The following is a 22,600-nucleotide window of genomic DNA, read 5'->3' on the forward strand; positions in this document are numbered from 1 at the left end:
CTTAGGTACTGTTGGCGGTGGAAACGCAAGCCTGATCAAGGTGTACCGTACCGAACCATACTGAACTGTACCGAACCGAACCATACCGCTCAGTGGAAACGAGGCATAAACACAACAAGGCAGAGAATGGGCCTGATAGTGTAGAAATAACTTTAAAGCTGAAGTTTAGTTATGGCTATTCTTACATATATGTGTTTAAAAAATAATAACTAACCCCGTGCTGGAAACAAATATGATTGTTTCCATGCTTATGGTTGCCACCATAAATTATTAATAGCTTACAGCCACCTAGAAGAAACAAAATTCCTCTAAAAAATATTTTCCTCAATCAAACTCCCCCATCGCACCGCTAAATAATAAGAAAAAGCAGGCCCATCAACCATCTAAAAACAGAGCATCAGACTTAACCATGCCAGTAGGACCGGTGGATATAACGTCTCAACTGGGCCACGATCCCGTCACTTCCAGCATGTCACTTGATTGGCCTCTGACGTCACTTCCGGTTGCTGTACAGCCCCATCTGACGCGTTTTGTCCTTACGACGCTATCAAAGGGTCAGGCTGCATGGCACAACAACCGGGAATTAAAGGGAACTTGCCAAATCAACTTAACCTCTTCACTACTGGTGACAGTAATATCACCATAGATCACTCTATACAAAATATGGCTTGAGGACCCAATCCATCCAGGGACATGTCCCACTACAAAAATTCATTACATAGTTACATTGATATCAAGGTGGACATCTCACATTGGACAACATACAAGATGGACATCTTGGACGTAAGTGCAAAAGTGCTGTACCTGTGGGATCCAGGATGAAGCTGGAAATCACTGTTGCAGGCTCTCCTGCTGCTTACTGAACAAAGGAAGTTACTTGTTTGGCTCAGGTACCATTCAAAGAATGCAATCTTTCAATAAAAGCAAAGCATTGATTGGACAAGGTGACATCTCGATCTCCACCTCGTCCAATCAGATAATACTTTGCACTCATTGAGAATTTGCAAAGTTTTCTCTGAATGGTGCTGGGGCAACACCCTCCTGTGTTCATAATGCAGCAGGGCAGCTGCTCAGAATGGGATCTAGATGCTAATGGTGCCTACTACAGTGATTTCCAGGTTACATGGGATCCCACAGGTATGGCATGTACATATTTACTCTGATCCAAGCTGGTCCAATATCCCTGCTTAGAAATACTCATACCTAAACTTCAGCTTTAATTTAAAGTTAAAAGATAACACACACTCACAAATGGAAATGTTAAACCTTTCTGTGGCCCTCTTTCATAACCCTTAGCCCTTGGCCACAAATAAGTGGATTTAAAATATCCCTTTGTAAGTTAATTTGATCCAATACCTACATAGAATTAAAGTTATTTCTTCACTATTATGTGCGCATTCTCCCTTGTTTTTAGGTTTTTCCTATTGCCTGTTTGCCTGGGTTTTGCCTTTCCATAAAAGTCTATGGGTATGCAAATTCCTCTTTAAACAGGTCAGAAGCAAACCAACTGCAGATCAAATAAACCTGTCAGTTAATTCTGAATGATCTAAAAAGCATATCAAACAAATATCAAATTGATGCCATCAACAAAAGCCCAAAGCCCATTGATAGAGGAACTTCCAGATTTCCTCTCAATTTCTGTACAGGTGACTTCATTAGAAGAAAGTGGAAACTCCCCTATGGGTAAACAGAACAATAAAAACCCACCAGAAAATACTTTGCATATCTGATGGTCTTGCCCAACCCTTCCACCCATCTGGACTGAAGTCCACCATCTTATTCAGGGTTTTTTAACAAGGGCTCAATGGAACCCTAGGGTTCCTCCAGGGGTTGTTAGGGGTTCCTTGAACAATGAGAATTTTTTGCCTTTCAGATAAGTTCCCAGTGACACCATTGATCTTTTTAGCTATATATATATAAAGGGGTCATTCTTCCCAATGACCACAAGAATAATGAGCATTCTTCCCACTAACCATCACATTAATAGTTACATAGTTACATAGTAGTTGAGGTTGAATAAAGACAATAGTCCATCCAGTTCAACCTGTGTAGGTGTGTGTAGCTGTAATCATCTCACACAGCCCTGAATGTCCTGATCCTTGAGATGTACGTCTAAGAGTCTTTTGAAAGCCACCATACTACCCGCAGAAACCACCTCTTGTGGTAGAGAATTCCACAATCTTGTAGCCCTAACAGTAAAGAACCCCCACGCTGCCTGAGGTTAAAACACTTCTCCTCTAATCGCATTGTATGCCCTCGAGTCTTCATGCAATCCCTTCGACTGAATAGCTGTTTTTCTATGCCGAGATCCCCATTGAGATATTTATAAATTGCTATCATGTCCCCCCTCAGGCGTCTCTTCTCCAGGGATGTATCAAGAGTTGTAGATATAATAATTTTTTGCAGACTGGAAAAGGTATTTAAGGTTCCCATTTGTTGAAAAGGTTGGGAAAGGTTGATCTAATCTCTCAGGTCACTACCTACACATTGGACTTCCCTCTGGCCCAGTTCCCATCACACTTCTGTATGCAGGAGATTATGCTTTAAATCCCTGGTTATGCACATGGTGAATGCCACCACATTTTGTGTCCCAGTGCTCTTCAGCCCCATTTGCTCTCCAACCATACAGGAATGTTTCTCTACACTCCACAAAATAATGGTAATGGAAGAACTGATTGCTATATCATGCAATAACTCTTCCAGGTTTACAAAGATTTGGTCTTGCTGGATTCACTTTCAAACAACTACGGAATATTCCTGCCTCATGGGTATCTCCTCTAAAAGCTATGTTTTACTAGGAAACTTTCATCCTGAGCCCTGCCCCACCCCTGCCCTTTATGCTAAAAATCCCAATGCCTGGATGTACATCTTCTGCTCTACAAGAGGGGGAAGCAAGGGGTTACCAAATTATGGAGTAGTGTACCCCGGAATCTGAGATATGTATAGCACCCATTGCTGGGTTTCCAAAGATTCATTAATGTTTCGTCCACCTATCTATAGCCCATTTTACTGTGTTTGATCATAACACTCAATAGAAGCTGTGTATCCCAGCTCACGTTAGGGAAATAGTTTTAAGAGAATCTTACTGTCAAGGTTAGAGGGGTATATGGGGTCAGGGCTATTACAATTAGAACTGTGGCCAGGTTATCATATTGTCATATGTGACCATATATTGTCATATAAAAGGCAGTACATGAGCTTTAAATGACAAAGACACTTTCAAAAACATTTTGCTAAAAGTATCTTTATTCTTTTTACCCCCCCCCCCAACTGAGCAGATCTAAATATCTAAATATCAAGTGAGCTGTAATTCTTCACTCAGTCGCCGTAGGTCGCCTGCCATAGAGAAGCTGTGGACCCGTTCTAATAGGAGCGACACAATTGCTCCGACTCAGAAAAAGGGTCCGGAGCTTCTTTGGGGCGACCTGGAGCGACCTGCATTGACTTCAATGTTATGAAGTCCGTGCCGGCCTCTCCGTGGTCGTGGTGCGAGCAGCGCACCGCAACTTGTGAGGTCGCCCCGGCAAGTCGGATCGCTCTAATGTGAACCGGCTTTCGAAACATGTTTGGCAAGACATACACTTTGAGGTCTATTTATAAAGCAGTCTATTTATAAATGTTCAAAAATATTTATTGGTGAAGAATCAGTCATTCCAATTTAGAACACATGGGCCTGGATGGTTCTTCACCAGAGGATGTTTGTGAAAGTCACATTCTCTACTTTAAAATAAACCATTTTAAGTAAGTAGAGGTCGGTCACATCAACCTGAGGTTCCTTCAGTTGAGGGACAAGCTCCCACCCTTCCTACCTGTCTTGTGACCTTCTGGTTTTCATTCAATGTTATGACGATGGTCAAAAAGCCCAAAACCGCTGTATTAGTGAACTGACATGCGGGGGCTTCTTTGGAGCAAGATTGTAGAGGAAAGGCCCCAAGACCAATAGAAAGGGCCCCAGGACTGATCAATAGATCCTGAGTCTTCAAGTGGTCCCTTTATGGTTTCTTCCACTGAGGCCCTGAAGGTTCTAATTACACCTCTGACCATAGCATATGTAGACGATGTTTCATGTTTTTACTTATGAACTGCCATACGGTTGATTCTTTGGGGCAAGATCGCATGTTTTTGGCCAGATTGTTATTATAAGATTACTTTAAAAAATTGCAGTTTTGGGCATTTTTCTTTTTTTTTTTCATGCTTTCGTTTAATTTGAAGGGACCGACAACACCCCATTCTGCTCCAAAACTAGCTCATGTAGCTTTAGGTATTAACCACTTGCCGACCGCCCACAGTATATTTACGTCGGCAGTCAGCCCCTCACAGGCAAAGCGACGTAGGGCTACGTCGCTAGCCTGTAAGGCTCTAGGGGGCGAGCGCGCGCCGCCGGAGGCGCGCTCCCGCCCCCGCTCGTTTACGGACCCCCCCCCGTGCGTGTGACCATGGGATCCGATGTCCGCTGGTCACTCGCGATTGTCCATTACAGCGGGAGAAAGGCAGGCGGCTAATGTAAACAAAGCCGCCTGTCATTCTCCCTGGTGTAAGAACAGAGATCATACGGTCCTGCTATGTAGGATCGTATATCTCTGTTGTTACACAACAAGCCACATCCCTTCACAGTTAGAAGCACGCCCCTAGGGACACACTTAACCTCTCCCTCTCCAATAAAGTTAACCCCTTCCCTGCCAGTGTCATTTTTACAGTAACAGTGCATATGTATAGCACTGATTACTGCAGTAATGTCACTGGTAACCCCAAAAGTGTCAAAAATGTCAGTCAATGGTCCGATCTGTCTTCCGCAATGTCGCAGTCCTGCAAAAAAAAATCGCAGATCGCTGCCATTACATGTTAAAAAAAAAAACAACAAAAATGACAAAAATCTTATCCTTAATTAGTTAGTAAACGCAATAACTTTTGCGCAAACCAATCAAAATACGCTTACTGCAATTTTTTTTTACCAACCATATGCAGCAGAAAACAAATTGGCCTAAAATGTTAAAACATTTTGATTTTTACTTTTTTTGGGGGGGGGGAATTTCATATAAAAAAAATGTGAAAAATATTGTTATTTTTGCAAATTTTACGCTCTTTTTTTGTTTATAGCGCAAAAAGTAAAAATCGCACAGGTGATCAAATACCACCAAAAGAAAGCTCTGTTTGTGGGAAAAAAAGGACGTCAATTTTGTTTTGTTACAGCGTCTCACGACCGTGCAATTGTCCGTTAATGTCACGCAGTGCCGAATCACAAAATAGGGCCTGGTCAGAAAGGGGGTAAAATCTTCCGGGGCTTAAGTGTTAAGTCTGAATGCTCAGATGTGAAGAGGGACAATGGAAATCCATCAGATTTCGGATGTTGTGTGATTTGGAGCTTCGAGACCCAGAATGCTCAGGTGTGAATGGGGGAACACAGGAAAAGGCACTAAATTAGGCTTTCATGTGACATCCCAGATGACAATGCAGCTCACAAATTTTGATACATTTTGATACATTATTACATTGCAAATCTACTAATTCATACGAGGAGATAAAAGGTGACAAACTGAAAATGTTTCTTTGCTGTAATTTAAATAATTTGCTTGTCATAATGTGTGTTATTGAATTTTCTTTTTAATTGGTGAGCCATCTAATAACATTGGAAATCTTTTTTTTTTTCTCCTAGGTGGAGGAAGCTCTTGAAGCTGTGAAATGTGCTACCAATGAACAAGATTTGGCTCATCGCTTCAAAGAGTTTGGCAAGGAAATGGTCAAACTCAACTATGTGGCTGCAAGGAGGCAACAGGTAAACTGCCATATACCTGTAACACTGCGAGGTTCAAGAGAACCAGTCATGATTAGGCTTATGGGAGAATATTATATTTGGGTCATAGGGAAGTATGAAGTATATCATGTACATCACAATGTTCAGAGTGGAGCAGTTTAGGGCAGGCCATTAAAATCAGTGGGCTGCCCTACACATCAGAAATGTGTAAAAAAAGTGCCTCACCTCTTCTGAAAATATTGTCTCACCAAGACGTGTGGTCTTTTGTTACCATGCAATTTGGCCTGTGCCAGGACACAAGTGCTACCAAGACGGGTAAGACTGACTTTAAATATTAAGCATTAATGGCACCGCCACGCATCTGCTAAAGAACTGCCTGTTTTTGTGCATTGCACAAAAGTGCGCAGTTTTGCACACATTCCCGCAACGCACAAGTGTGACCATAGACTGAGGTGATAACTGCATTCACAAAGTGGACCTTGGACTGATGGATGCCGCCCTTTTGGGATCAAGGCAAATGTAGTGTACTGCCTTAGACACACGGGAGTCTGTATACACGAGATAAATGAAAAGGCTGCTTCCGGGTCAGGGGTTGGGGCCGGTTATTCAGCTTGAATGAAGAAATGTTGACTTATTAGTAGGGATGATCGGACTTTTGAAAAGTTCGGTTCGACCAGAACACCCGAACTTCCCGAAAGTTTGGCCCGGATTTCTGAACCCCATTGAAATCAATGGGACCCGAACTTCGGTAATCAAAAAACACCATTTTGAAGCCCTAAAACCCAATAAATGCCCAGGGTTCTGGGTCATGCCCCAGGGACTATTAATCACACAAAAAAAAGTTCTTAAAAATTGTCATTTTTGATAGAGAGCCAATTATTGAAAAAATTATTGAAGAAAAATGAGATTTCTTTGGATTTAGTGTCTGTGGGGTCTAAAAATTGTACCTGTGAAGTTTCAGCTCTGTAGCATGTCCAGAACCAGAAAAAAAATGTTTGTTTGTATTAGAATTGCAATAGAACAGGCATATGACTCCGCTATTTTCATACCTTGCCGGTTTTGTAGCAGGCGTTTTTTTGGGCATTTTTTGGGGGTCTTTGGAGGCAGAAGTTCAGATGTTATGCCTGCCTCCAAAGACCCCCCAAAAATGCAAAAAAAAAACGCCTGCAACAACACACCTGGGTGGTTTTGTTTGGCACATTTTTTGGGGGTCTTTGGAGGCAGGCAAAACATCTGAAATTCTGTATAGGGGTATATACACACACACACTTATGTGTATTTATACACATACCCATATATAGGTGTGATAGCAGAGAAGCCATATGGGTGTTAATTATTTAATTAGCGCAAGCATAGGTTTCTGCTACTTTCACACCTATATATGTGTATATATACATACATGTGTGTGTTTGTATATATACCCCTACACAGAAGTACAGATGTTATGCCTGCCTCCAAAGATGCCCAAAAAAACGCCAGCTACAAAAACGCCCGGGTGTGTTTTTGCAGCAGGCGTTTTTTTTGGGCATTTTTTTGGGGTCTTTGTAGGCAGGCAAAACATCTGAACTTCTCTATAGGGGTATATATACACACACACTTATATGTATTTATACACATACACATATATAGGTGTTATAGCAGAGAAGCCATATGGGTGTTAATTATTTCATTAGCGCAAGCATAGGTTTCTGCTCCTATCACACCTATATGTGTGTATGTGTATATATACATACATGTGTGTGTGTATATATACCCCTGCACAGAAGTTCAGATGTCATGCCTGACTCCAAACATGTCCTCAAAAAAGCCCTATAAACGCCTGCAGCAAAAAGCAGGGTGACAGGGGCGAAGCCACTATCTGGTTCTATAAGTGTTCTAAGAGAAACAATATTTTCTCTATAGTGGTCACCCTGACATTGAAGGGTTTTGTCACCCTGCCATAGCAGTCAGAGTCAGTTAACCCTACACTACACTATGGTCCCCTTACACTTAACACTTTCCCTACAGAAACTAGATTATTAAATCTAACTATAGTGGTATATAGTACCCTAACTACACTAGATATCCCTTTCCTCACACTAATAATTGCTAAATGACACTTTAAGAGCAGAAGTAACAGAACTGCTTCCATTCTCTTCCACATCCCTGTATTAAAATGGTAGAGATTTGGCGGGGCTATCTTATATACTGGGGGGCGTATTCCCTAATGATTGGCCTCTGGACCCCCTAGTCACTCCAATCACATTCCTAGCATTCTCCTGCCCCCTCAATTGGCTTTTACTGATGGTTATGGTCCAATCATGGCCTTTTAAAGCCCAGTTCCTCTCTTATTGCATTTTGGTCGGTTCTGGTTGCCGAATTCCGAACTTTTTCAGCAAAAAGTTCGGAATTCGGCCGAACCTCGAACAGTCAATGTTTGGGTCGAACCGATGGATCGACCCGAACCGTTTGATCATCCCTACTTATTAGTAGGGATGATCGAACGGTTCGGGCCGACCATCAGTTCGACCCGAACATTGGGTGTTCGAGGTTCGGCCGAATTTAGAACTTTTTGCCCAACCAGAACCGACCAAAATGCAATGGTTCAGGAAATGGGCTTTAAAAGCCCGTGATTGGACCAGAACCATTAGCAAAAGCCAATTGAGGGGGCAGAAGAATGCTAGGAATGTGATTGGAGTGACTAGGGGGTCCCTAGGCCAATCATTAGTGAATACGCCCCCCAGTATATAAGATAGCCCCCGCCAAATTCCTAGCATTGTAATACAGGGGCATGGAAGAGAGTGGAAGCAGTTCTGTTAATTTTACTTTAAAAGTGTCATTTAGCATTTATTAGTGTGAGGAAAGGGATATCTAGTGTAGTTAGGGTGCTCTTTTACACTTTAGTTAGCTTCAAAAATGTAGTTTCTGTAGGGAAAGTGTGAAGTGTCAGGGTGACCGTAATGTAGTGTAGGGTTAACTGACAGTGACTGCTATGGCAGGGTGACCAAACCCTTCCATATCAGGGTGACCGCAATAGAGAAAAGTTAGTTTCTCTCAGGTCACTTTCGCTGCAGTAATATGGCTTCTCCCCTGTCAGCTTGCTTTTTGGCTGCAGGCGTCTATAGTGATTTTTTGAGCACATGTTTGGAGTCAGACATGACATCTGAACATGTGTATAGGGGGTATATATACACACCCATGTATGTATATATACACCTGCACATATATAGGTGTGAAGGAGCAGAAAAAACTACTTGCGCTAATTAAATAATTAACACCAATATAGTTACGCTCCTATCACACCTATATATGTGTATGTGTAAAATACATATAAGTGTGTGTGTGTATAGATACCACTATACATAAGTTCAGATGTTTTTCCTGCCTCCAAAGAACCCAAAAATGCCCAAAAAAAACGCCTGCTATTAAACCGGCAAGGTGTGAAAAGCGAGAAGCCACTAACCTGTTCTATAAGTGACCTAATACAAACGATCTTTTTTTTATGGTTATGGACATGCTACAGAGCTGAAACTTCACAGATACACTTTTTAGACACCCCAAATACTAAATTCAAAGAATTTTTTTTTTTTTAATTTGTTTTTTAATTTTTCCAATAATTGGCTCTCTATCAAAAATGACAATTTTTAAGAACTTTTTTTTGTGTGATTAATAGTCCCTGGGGTATGACCCAGAACCCTAGGCACTTTTAGGGGCATTTATTGGGTTTTAGGGCTTCAAAATGGTGTTTTTTGATTACCGAAGTTCGGGTCCCATTGATTTCAATGGGGTTCTGAAATCCGGGCCGAACTTTCGGAAGTTCGGATGTTCTGGCCGAACCGAACTTTTGAAAAGTTCGATCATCCCTACTTATTAGACTCAGTCACTGAAGTGGCCATTAGTCCAGACAGCACATGGGGTGCTAAAATATGATTAGGAGATACCTCTGGAACTGCTGGTATAGGATTTTGTATATGGGATTGTATAGTTGGGTTTTCTTTACTGTTTTTTTTTTATTGGTTGAACCAGATGTACTTACTTAATGATGAAAACATTTGATTTAAATTTAATTTTTTTTAATGGGAATGTTATATAGCAGAAAGTGAAAAATATTGTTTTTTTTTTTTTTCAGAATTGTCGCACTTTTTTTGTTTATAGCGCATTTGTGGGAAAAAAAGGACATTAATTGTATTTGGGTATAGCGTTGCACGACTGTGCAATTGTCAGTTAAAGTAACGCAGTGCCGAATCGCAAAAAATGGCCCGGTCATTAAGGGGGTAAATCTTCCGATCCAGAAGTGGTTAAAATAATGCAGTGCTGTATCGCAAAAAAATGGCCTTGTTATGAAGGGGGTAAATCTTCTGGAGGTCAAGTGGTTAGGTGCTCTCTCAATGTCAGGTTCAGGTCACACTGATGCGACGTGGGTCCCGACTTGTGAGACCTCATGTTGGTTGATATGTGAAATTCAATGTTTCCCTATGAGAGCCATCCTAACTGATACTACACAAGTCTGCCAGACTTTAGAAGAGGTTCCTGCACTACTTTGGTCCAACTTTGGTACGACTTCAATGCCACAGAGTGTAGAAAGTCACATCAAAGTTGGACTCCAAAGTTGCACTGAAAGTCATACGGACTTTGGAGTGAAGCGAGAATAATCCTGAGTGCGTTCTTTCATTCTGATGTTCCTCTGTCGTAAAACGTCCTCCTTGTTCTTCTCTTGCAGGAACTCAAAGACCCCCATTGTAGGGATGAGATGGCAGCTGCTCGAGGAGCTCTGAAGAAGAATGCCACCATGCTGTACACAGCCTCACAAGCTTTCCTCCGCCACTCGGATGTGGCAGCCACCAGGGCCAACCGGGACTATGTATTCAAACAAGTGCAGGAGGCTATTGCAGGGATCTCCAACGCTGCCCAGGCCACCTCGCCCACTGATGAGAAGCAGGGCCACACAGGCATTGGGGAGCTGGCCGCTGCCCTCAATGAGTTCGATGTGAGTATCTCAGATGTCATGTCGGTATGTTAACATTACATAAACTATACAATATATATGTATATGTATATGATTGTATATATACACTCGCATACTTGCCAACTGTCCCTTTTTTCCAGGGACAGTCCCTGCAAATAGGAGCCTGTCCCAGGTAATTTATATTGTCCCTGGAAGCGCCCATTAATCGGGCTGCCCATAAATGTTACGCAGAAGTAGTGCAGCTGAATAGGAGAATTACTCCAACTCTGCTACTGTGGCCTTAAGTTTGAAATTCCCTTTTTAATTTCCTGTAATTCTCTCTATATTGATTAGACTCTATAATCTGATAAGTAGGCGAGATTAATTATGCAGAGTGGGCGGAGCTTCAGGGAACTGGGTGTGGTAATTGATAGCTGTGCTGCAAAGTGTCCCTGGAATTTTTTTTTTAAATGTTGGCAACTATGCACTCGTGAAAAATGATAATAATAACGATCATCTAAAGAGTCCACAATATCCCAACCAATAAACATATATAAATAAGATTGGTTGGAAAGGATTCACCATGTGTTGTTTCTATATTTATATCCCAACCAATCCATGTATGTTGTATCGCTGTTCCAGGAGTCATTTTTGCACAAAACCGGTTGCCGACCACACGCCGCCTATTTACTGCGGCAGTGTGGTTCTCCCGGGCAAATTGACGTAGGGCTACGCCGGTCGCACGCCTGCAGCTAGGGGGCGAGCACACGCCACCATGGCCCTTCTGCCCCCACTCGTCAGCGCGGAAGTCAGTTGATGCACGGGGCAGGCGGCTCCGATTGCTGCCTGACACCTGCAATCATTCCCCACTGAGAGAGGACAGTAGGCTGTTGTAAACACAGCTGACCGTTCTTCTCCCTGGAATGATCATAGAGCCCATGTGATCCTTCTATATAGGATCACAGGTCTCTATGGTCATTCCACAAGCCACGCCCCCACCCCACAGATAGAAACACGCCCCTAGGTACACATTTAACCCCTCGATCACCCACACTGTTAACCCCTTCCCTGCCAGTGTCATTATTACAGTAACAGTGCATATTTATAGCACTGATTACTGCAGTAATGTCACTGGTCCCCCCAAAAGTGTCAAAAATGTCAGTCTGGGGTCCGATCTGTCCGCCGCAAGGTCGCAGACCCGCAAAAAATCGCAGATCGCCACCATTACTAGTAAAAAAAAAAAACAATAAAAATGACATAAATCTTTCCCGTAGCTAATAGACACAAAAACTTTTGCGTAAACCAATCAAAATACGCTTATTGTGATTTTTTTTACCAAAAATATGTAGCAGAAAACAAATTGGCCCTAAAATGCTAAAAGATTTAGATTTTTACATTTTTTTTTTGGAATGTTATATAGCAGAATGTGAAAAAATATTGTTTTATTTTTTTCAGAATTGTCGCTCTTTTTTTGTTTATAGCGCAAAAATAAAAATCGCAGAGGTGATCAAATACCACCAAAAGAAAGCTCTATTTGTGGGAAAAAAAGGACATTAAATTTATTTGAACCCGGCCTTAAATTTCGGTCTTTTTTTTTTTCGTTTGTTTAGCGAAAAAATAAAAACCCCAGTGGTGATTAAATACCACCAAAAGAAAGCTCTATCTGTTTTAAAAAATGATAACAAATGTCATTGAGTACAGTGTTGCATGACCGCACAATTGTCATTCAAAGTGTGACAGCGTTGAAAGCTAAAAAGTGTTCGGGGCAGAAGGGGGTAAAAGTGCCCGGTATTGAAGTGGTTAAAAATGACCTTTGGTTTCAATCTGCAGCACTGTCATTTTCTGTATAAAGCAATATGGCTACCCGGAGGTGTACACACAGATGAAGTACAGAACGCCCTCCAGAAATGTCAGTTCCTGCTTCTGTGATTGGCTCACTGATATTCTCCAGAGTCTATGCTAAGAGTCAGATTTTGTGCATCCCCTGCAACCTAATTTCGTGCATTGCACATGGCTGCGGGGGAACTGGCAGAACAGCTAAAAGCAACAGGAGTAATAATTCCTGCTGTGGATATGTGGAAAATCCCCAGGTGACTTCCTCTTCAAGGGGAAGCCGTTGGAGGGGGGGGGGGGGGTAAAAATGTGGTTCAACCACGCAGGCAGGAGACTTAGCAGCAGTGCAGTGTGTGGCATCCATGCAGCATAGAGATCACACAGAGCGAGAACTGTCTGTGATGTTCTGTGTTCTGCTTACATAGAAAGGTGAGGGATTTAGCCGTTACCCTTATTTAGGGAAGTCAAGGTTTAACCACTTTACCACCGGAGGGTTTTGCTGTCTTACTTCCAGGCCACTTTTTTGCGATTCGGCACTGTGCGACTTTAACTGACAATTGCGCAGTCATGCAATGCCGTACCCAAACAAAATGTACGCCCTTTTTTTCCCACAAACAGAGCTTTCTTTTGGTGGTATTTGATCACTTGTGCAATTTTTACTTTTTGCGCTATAAACAAAAAAAGAGCGTAAATTTTGAAAAAATAACAATATTTTTCACATTTTTTTTTATATGAAATTCCCCTCCAAAAAAATGTAAAAATCAAACTTTTTTTAAATTTTTGGCCAATTTGTTTTCTGCTACATATGTTTGGTAAAAAAAGTCACAATAAGCGTATTTTGATTGGTCTGCGCAAAAGTTATTGCGTTTACTAACTAAGGGAAAGATTTCTGTCATTTTTATTGTTTTTTTTTTTTAACGAGTAATGGCGGCGATCTGCATTTTTTTTTGCGGAACTGCGACATTGCGGCAGACAGATCGGACCCTTGACTGACATTTTTGACACTTTTGGGGGTACCAGTGACATTACTACAGTAATCAGTGCTATACATATGCACTGTTACTGTAAAAATTACACGGGCAGGGAAGGTGTTAATTTTATTGGAGAGGGAGGGGTTAATGTATGCCTGGTGCTTACTAACATGTGTGGGGGGAGGTGACTGAGTGACACAGGGACAGATCGCATGTTCAGCTATGCTGAACCCTGCAATCTGTCACTGTTTGTCACTTAGGAGATCTGCCTGCTTTGTTTACACAAGCGGGCGGATCTCCACACTCGATTCCCCGACGTTCCTCCCCTGGCCCGACTCCGGCTGTGACTGCGGGAGCGAGCCTGCGGCGGCGCGCGAGCGCCACCCACAAGGGGAGGAGTCCAGCGAGGCCGCTGGACGATAACTACCCACTTTGCCGCAGTAGAGCTCGAGTGAGCGGTCGGCAAGTGGTTAAGTTGTCTTCAGAGGTTCTTCATAACACACTTGCAGTGTACCTTACAAGAGGTACATTGAGATTCCTTTAACCACTTGCCAACAAGCCGCCATAGTTATATGGCGGCAGGTCGTCAGGTTCCTGCAAATCGCTGTACCCGTGCGGTCGTCCGCGGGAGCATTCCTGGGGGCGTGCGCCCACTCACCAAAGGGGAGGCTGATCTACGGCAATCGCTCCCTGTGAAGAGAGAATGGCGGTCTGCTGTTGTAAACAAAGCAGACAGTTGTTCTCTCTGGAATGAACACAGAGCGCATGTGATCCTCCTATTTAGGATCACAGGTCTCTGTACTAATTTCACAAGCCCATCCCCCCACAGTTAGAAAACACCCCCCTAGGCTCACATTTAACCATTTGATTGCCCCTGGGTTAACCCCCTTCCCTGCCAGTGTCATTATTACAGTAACAGTGCATATTTTTAGCACTGATTACTGTAGTAATGTCACTGGTCCCCCCAAAAGTGTCAAAAATGTCAGTTAAGGGTCCGATCTGTCCACTGCAATGTCGCAGTCCCACTAAAAATTGCAGATTGCCGCCATTATTAGTAAATAAAAATAATAAAATAAATAAAAATGACATAAATCTTTCCCCTAGTTTGTAGCTGAGATAACTTTGACGCAAACCAATAAAAATACGCTTAGTGGAAATTTTTTTTTTTCAAAAATATGTAGCAGAATACACATTTGGTGAAAAAATTAGATTTTTCCATTTTTTTTTTTTGGGAATGTTATATAGCAGAAAGTAAAAAATATTGTTTTTTTTTTTTTCAGAAATGTTGCTCTTCTTTTTTTTTTTTTAATAGCGCAAAAAATAAAAATCGCACAGGTGATAAAATACCACCAAAAGAAAGTTCTATTTGTGGGGAAAAAGGACATCAAATTTATTTGGGTACAGCGTTGCACGACTACGCAATTCTCTGTTAAAGTAATGCAGGGCCGAATCGCAAAAAAATGTCCTGTCATTAAGGGTGGAAACCTTCCGGTCCAGAAGTGGTTAAGGCCTTTAATTTCTAGATTCAGAAATTTGCTCCAGTAAACACTATTCCCCAGATTCATTAAATATTTGCAAAGCATTAAGGGATAAGTGTTCATCTGTGTGCGTTTAATTCTTTTTTATATTGAGCTTCAATATCCCACAGAATGTCAATGCAGTATACTGCTACCCCATGATGAAGATAGGAGAAGGTAAACCTGGCCACCTGCAGGCCTGTTGTCCCTTGTAGTGATCGACCGATATCAATTTTTTAGTGCTGATACCGATATATTTTTCACTTTCTGCTATGTAACATTCCACCTCCCCAAAAAATATTAAAAAATCTAATTTTTTTTTATATTTTAGGCAAATTTTTTTTCTGCTACATATTTTTGGTAAAAAAAATCACAATAAGCGTATTTTGATTGGTTTGTGCAAATGTTATTGCGTCTACTAACTACGGGAAAGATTTATGTCATTTTTATTGTGTTTTATTTTTTTTTACTAGTAATGGTGGCGATCTGCGATTTTTTTGTGGGACTGCGACATTGTAGCAGACAGATCGGACCCCTAACTGACATTTTTGACACTTTTGGGGACCAGTGACATTACTACAGTAATCAGTGCTAAAATATGCACTGTTACTGTAATAATGACACTGGCAGGGAAAGGGTTAACACTGTGAGTGATCAAGTGGTTAAATGTGAGCCTAGGGGAGTGATTCTAACTGTATGGGGCGGGGCTTATGGAATGGTCATAGAGACCTGTGATCCTATATAGAAGGATCACATGGGCTCTGTGATCATTCCAGGGAGAAGGACGGGCGGCTGTGTTTACAACAGCTGACCGTTCTTCTCTCTCAGCGGGGAGCGATCACGGGTGTCAGGCAGCAATCAGAGCCGGTGGTGCACGCTTGCCCCCTAGCTGCAGGCACGTAGCCCTACGTCGGTTCGCGCAGGAGGGCCAGCCTGCCGCAGTATATATGCGGTGGGCGGTCCGGAACCGGTTATTTGGTGTCATTGGGGGGACATATGCCCTATTGTTGATGTAAATGGGAGCACACGGGCCAATTGTGGGTGTCAGTGGATGAAATAGTGCCCCAAGGGCTGGATAAAAGCAAGCAAAGGCCGCAGTTTGGTGACTGTTGCTTTAGAGCAGGAACCTCCAAACTTTCTAAACAAAGGGGCAGGGTTTAATGTTCTTCAGACATTGGGGGGGGGGGGGGGGTTGCGCGGAGTGTGGTGTGGGAGTAGAAAATGTCTTGGCATCAGTGGGGTTAAACAATGCCCCATCTTTAATATTAGGGAGAGGTATAGTGCCCCATCATTGGTGAAAGGGGGAGGAATAGTGCCCAATCATTGGTGTCAGTGGGAGGAATAGTACCCCATCATTGGTGTCAGTGGGAGGAATAGTGCCCAATCATTGGTGTCAGTGGGAGGAATAGTGCCCAATCATTGGTGTCAGTGGGAGGAATAGTGCCAAATCATTGGTGTCAGTGGGAGGAATAGTGCCCCATCATTGGTGTCAGTGGGAGGAATAGTACCCCATCATTGGTGTCAGTGGGAGGGATAGTGCCCAATCATTGGTGTCAGTGGGAGGAATCGTGCCAAATCATTGGTGTCAGTGGGAGGAATAGTGCCCCATCATTTGTGTCAGTGGGAGGAATAGTGCCCCATCATTTGTGTCAGTGGGAGGAATAGTGCCCCATCATTGATGTCAGTGGGAGGAATAGTGCCCCATCATTGGTGTCAGTGGGAGGAATAGTACCCCATCATTGGTGTCAGTGGGAGGAATAGTACCCCATCATTGGTGTCAGTGGGAGGGATAGTGCCCAATCATTGGTGTCAGTGGGAGGAATATTGGCCCCGTCATTGGTGTCAGTAGAAGGAATGGTGCCCCAAGGGCCAGATAAAGGCAGGCAAAGGGCCACACATGTCCCTCAGGCCACAGTTTGGAGATCACTGTTTTACAGGAAACCTTGTTTCATTGTTTTCTTCTCATTCTGGAAGGTTTATTGCCTGCTCATCACTTTAGGGCTCATTTAGACTTGCAAAGAAATTTGAGCACTCATTAACACACCTAATGCACTAAGATGCGTTAATGGTGCATTTTTGTTGCATTTGTGTTACATTAAAAAATACTTGCCAGGCACCTCTGTGTTGGATTTTTATTGTATGGATTTTTGCATTATCATCTTGGCTAGTAACACTTTTTAAATGCATGTAAAATGTGCTGTAAATGCCATAGGGGTGTTTGTGACACATTTGCAGTGCGTTTTGCAGCCTGTTTACTTTGCCATTGATGGAAGCATTTGAGAAGCGACAAAGCCTGGCAAATGACACTTACCGGGTCAATTTTGACATGACACAATGTGACGCAACACTAATGCACCCATGTGAACGGCACTGAGCGCTGAAATGCACACAATTTTGACCGGCATTCGTGAAGCTTCAAAAACACTAATGAAGCGCCTGCTATTGATGGCAATGTAAGCTGAGCCGTAGCACCTCACAAAAGTCAAGTATTCAGATTTGGACTTCATAGTTTTCTTTACAGCTGAAGTTTAGCAATGGCAGTTTTTACATAGTATCAGTGGTCCAGCTTTGATCCATGTAAGTACTGTATGTATCTGCGGTACCCGTGGGATCCCTGCGGAAGCTGGATATCACTGCAGTAGGCACCAATGATCTCCACTTTCTTCCAGGTCCTGTGCTGAGCTGCTGCCCTGCCGCATTATGAATACAGGAGGTCACTGACTCAACATAGGCACCATTCAGAGAACAGCTCTTCTCCGCTCTCTCCCCTCTAACAGGGAATTCAGAAGCAGCAGCGGAGTTCTTGGCTTCTACTGCTGTCAATCAAAGTCTGTAAGGAGGGAGCAGGGGCGGAGGCAGGCCACTCTGTGTGTGTCTATGGAGGCACACAGCCAGGTGCAGGATCCAGCCTGCATGAGAACCCCTATAGAAAATAGTTTGCTATGGGGGAAATCAGAGAAAAGGAGAAGCCAATAACGCTGGTGGGAGGTCCCAGAAAAAAAATATTTCACAGAGCAGGTAAGTATAACACATTTGTTATAAAAAAAAAAAAAAGGCTTTACAATTACTTGTATTTGAAGTCATACAATTAGACTGCATAGAAAAATCAGCTTGACAAATTGTAACCATTTCTGTTTTAATACTACAGCTGATTGCCATGTTGAACATTTTTTAACTCTGCTAAACATTTACTTGCAATAGCAATAGGAACAACCAAGCACTGAGCAATGTAGTACTGAGACATGATATGGTGTTATCTTTTGTATAATGTCGCCACCTTGTGTACAACTGGAGTACGACAACATTGTGCTCACCAAAACTCCAATAGGTCTATGTTCTAAGCGTTTTGTTAGAATTTCTTTCCCTGTCTTTATATGTATGTATGTGTAGATATATAGATATATATCTATACATACATACATACATACATACATACATATATATATATATATATATATATATATATAAACAGAATGCAATCGTGTGGAAGTTTCAAATTTTAATATTTTATTCAGAATACAACACAGATGACATATCAAATGTTTAAACTGAGAAAATTTATCATTTTAAGGGAAAATAAGTTTATTTTTTATTTCATGGCATCAACACATCTCAAAAAAGTTGGGACAAGGCCATGTTTACCACTGTGTGGCCTCCCCTCTTCTTTTTATAACAGTCTGCAAACCTCTGGGGACTGAGGAGACAAGTTGCTAAAGTTTAGGAATAGGAATTTTGTCCCATTCTTGTCTAATACAGACTTCTAGTTGCTCAGCTGTCTTAGGTCTTCTTTGTCGCATCTTCGTCTTTATGATGCGAAAAATGTTTTCTATGGGTGAAAGATCTGGACTGCAGGCTGGCCATTTCAGTACCTGGATGCTTCTTCTACGCAGCCATGATGTTGTAATTGATGCAGTATGTGGTCTGGCATTGTCACGTTGGAAAATGCAAGGTCTTCCCTGAAAGAGACAACATCTGGATGGGAGCATATGTTGTTCTAGAACTTGGATATACCTTTCAGCATTGATTGTGCCTTTCCAGATATGTAAGCTGCCCATGCCACACGCACTCATGCAACCCCATACCATCAGAGCCGCAGGCTTCTGAACTGAGTGCTGATAACAACTTGGGTTGTTGTCCTCTTTAGTCCAGATGACATGGCTTCCCAGTTTTCCAAAAAGAACTTCAAATTTTGATTCGTCTGACCACAGAACAGTTTTCCACTTTGCCACAGATCATTTTAAATGAGCCTTGGCCCAGAGAAAACGCCTGCACTTCTGGATCATGTTTAGATATGGTTTATTCTTTGGCCTTTAGAGTTTTAGCCGGCAATGGAGAATGGCACGGTGGATTGTGTTCACCGACAATGTTTTCTGGAAGTATTCCTGAGCCCATGTTGTGATTTCCATTACAGTATCATTCCTGTATGTGATGCAGTGCAGTCTAAGGGCCCGAAGATCACGGGCATCCAGTATGGTTTTCTGGCCTTGACCCTTACGCACAGAGTTTGTTCCAGATTCTCTGAATCTTTGGATGATATTATGCACTGTAGATGATGATAACTTCAAACTCTTTGCAATTTTTCTCTGAGAAACTCCTTTCTGATATTGCTCCATTGTTTTTCACCGCATCATTGGGGGAATTGGTGATCCTCTGCCCATCTTCTGAGAGACACTGCCACTCTGAGAGGCTCTTTTTATACCCAATCATGTTGCCAATTGACCTAATAAGTTGCAAATTGGTCCTCCAGCTGTTCCTTATATGTACATTTAACTTTTTCGGCCTCTTATTGCTACCTCTCCCAACTTTTTTGGAATGTGTAGCTCTCATGAAATCCACAATGTCCCAATATTTGGCATGACATTTCAAAATGTCTCCCTTTCCACATTTGATATGTTATCTATATTATATTGTGAATAAAATATAAGTTTATGAGATTTGTAAATTAGTCTATTCCTTTTCTACTCACAATTTGTACAGTGTCCCAACTTTTTTGGAATCGGATTTGTATATACTGTATATATATATATATATATATATATATATATATATACATACATACATACAGCGAGGCAAATAATTATTTGATCAGATTTTGTAAGTTTGCCCACTTACAAAGAAATGAAGGGTCTATAATTTTTTTCTGATAAGTGTATTTTTTTAATGATCGAGACAGAATATCAACCAAAAATCCAGAAAAAAACACATGATAAAAATGTTATAAATTAAGTTACAGTTTAGTGAGAAAAATAAGTATTTGATCCCCAAGCAAAACATGACTTAGTACTTGGTGGAGAAACCCTTGTTGGCAAGCACATAGTTTTGGGTCATTGTCATGCTGGAAGACCCATCCATGACCCATCTTCAGTGTTCTGGCTGAGGGAAGACGTTTTTCATCCAAGATTTTACAATACATGGCTCCGTCCATTGGCCCCCTAATACCACAAAATCAGCTTGCACCTTTAGCAGAAAAACAGCCCCAAGCATTAGGTTTCTACCTCTGTGCTTAACTGTAGGTGTGTGTTCTATGGGTCCTAGTCAGCATTTTTCCCCTCCTCAAGAAGGCACACGTACAGTCATGCCAATGAACATCTACAGACTGACTTTTCTGCATTGAGGGGCCAATGGATAGGGCCATGTATTGAACAATCTTGGATGAGAACCTTCTTCCCTCAGCCAGAACACTGAAGATGGGTCGTGGATGGGTTTTCCAGCATGATAATGACCCAAAACATACCGCCAAGGCAACAAAGTAATTGGCTTGAGAAGAAGCACATTAAGGTCATGGAGTGGCCTAGCCAGCCTCCAGACCTTAATCCTATAGAAAAAAAAAAATTATAAAGGGAGCTAAAACTTTGAGTTGCCAAGCGACAGCCAAGAAACCTTAAGGATTAAGAGAAGATCTGTAAAGAAGAGTGGACCAAAATCTCTCCTGAGATGTGTGCAGACCTGGTCACCAACTACAGGAAACGTCTGACCTCTGTGCTTGCCAACAAGGGTTTCTCCACCAAGTACTAAGTCATGTTTTGGTTGGGGATCAAATACTTACTTTACCAACTGAGCTGCAACTCAATTTTAAGTATCTCACAAAAGTGAGTACACCCCTCACATTTTTGTAAATATTTTATTATATCTTTTCATGTGACCACACTGAAGAAATTACACTTTGCTACAATGTAAAATAATGAGAGTACAGCTTGTATAACAGTGTAAATTTGATGTCCCCACAAAATAACTCAACACACAGCCATTAATGTCTAAACCGCTGGCATCAAAAGTGAGTACAACTTTAGCTGTAAATGTCCAAATTGGGCCCAAAGTGTCAATATTTTGTGTGGCCACCATTATTTTCCAGCACTGCCTTAACCCCCTTGGGCATGGAGTTCACCAGAGCTTCACAGGTTTTCACTGGAGTCCTCTTCACCCACGGAGGTGGTAAATGTTAGAGACCTTTACCCTCAGCTTTTTTAGCAAGGCAGTGGTTGTCTTGGAGGTGTGTTTGGGGTCGTTATCATGTTTGAATACTGCCCTGTGGCCCAATCTCCAATGGGAGGGGATCATGCTCTGCTTCAGTATGTCACAGTACATGTTGAGATTCATGGATCCCTCAATGAACTGTAGCTCCCCACTGCCTTCGGCACTCATGCTGCCCAAGACCATGACACTCCCACCACCATGCTTGACTGTAGGCAAGACACACTTGTCTTTGTACTCCTAACCTGGTTGCTGCCACACACGCTTGACACCGCCACACACGCTTGACACCATCTGAACCAAATAAGTTTCTCTTGGTCTCATCAGACCACAGGACATGGTTCCAGTAATCCATGTCCTTAGTTTGCTTGTCTTCAGCAAACTGTTTGCAGGCTTTCTTGTGCATCATCTTTAGAGGAGGCTTCCTTCTTGGATGACAGCCATGCAGACCAATTTGATACTGTGTGTGGCATATGGTCTGAGCACTGACAGGCTGACCCCCCACCCCTTCAACCTCTGCAGGAATGCTGGCAGCACTCATACCTCTATTTCCCAAAGACAACCTCTGGATATGACGCCGAGCACATGCACTCAACCCCTTTGGTCAACCATAGCGGGGCCTGCTCTGAGTGGAACCTGTCCTGGAAAACCGCTGTATGGTCTTGGCCACCGTGCTGCAGCTCAGTTTCAGGGTCTTGGCAATCTTCTTATAGCTTAGGCCATCTTTATGTAGAGCAACAATTCTTTTTTTCAGATCCTCAGAGAGTTCTTTGCCATGAGGTGCCATGTTGAACTTCCAGTGACCAGTATGAGAGAGTGAGAGCGATAACACCAAATTTAACACACCTGCTCCCCATTCACACCTGAGACCTTGTAACACTAACAAGTCACATGACACCAGTGAGGGAAAATGGCTGATTGGGTCCAATTTGGACATTTTCACCTAGTGGTGTACTCACTTTTGTTGCCAGCGGTTTAGACAATAATGGCTGTGTGTTGAGTCATTTTGAGGGGGACAGCAAATTTACACTGTTATACAAGCTGTACACTCACTACTTTACATTGTAGCAAAGTGTAATTTCTTCAGTGTTGTCACATGAAAAGATAGAATAAAATATTTTCGAAAATGTGA

The 22,600-nt window shown here is 42.2% G+C and overlaps 1 pseudogene across 1 annotated transcript in view; it reads left to right on the plus strand.

Moving 5' to 3' along the window:
- LOC309557603 (catenin alpha-2-like) overlaps positions 1-22,600 on the plus strand; it is a 745,623-nt pseudogene that overhangs the window by 668,798 nt on the left and 54,225 nt on the right. The window contains exons 5-6 of the transcript XR_014226146.1: positions 5,654-5,773; positions 10,452-10,718. The product of XR_014226146.1 is annotated as a catenin alpha-2-like (transcript). The remainder of the gene's footprint in view (positions 1-5,653; positions 5,774-10,451; positions 10,719-22,600) is intronic.

Source organism: Pelophylax lessonae, assembly GCF_965119305.1.
Source record: "Pelophylax lessonae genome assembly, chromosome: 1".
Classification (NCBI taxonomy): Eukaryota; Metazoa; Chordata; class Amphibia; order Anura; family Ranidae; genus Pelophylax; species Pelophylax lessonae.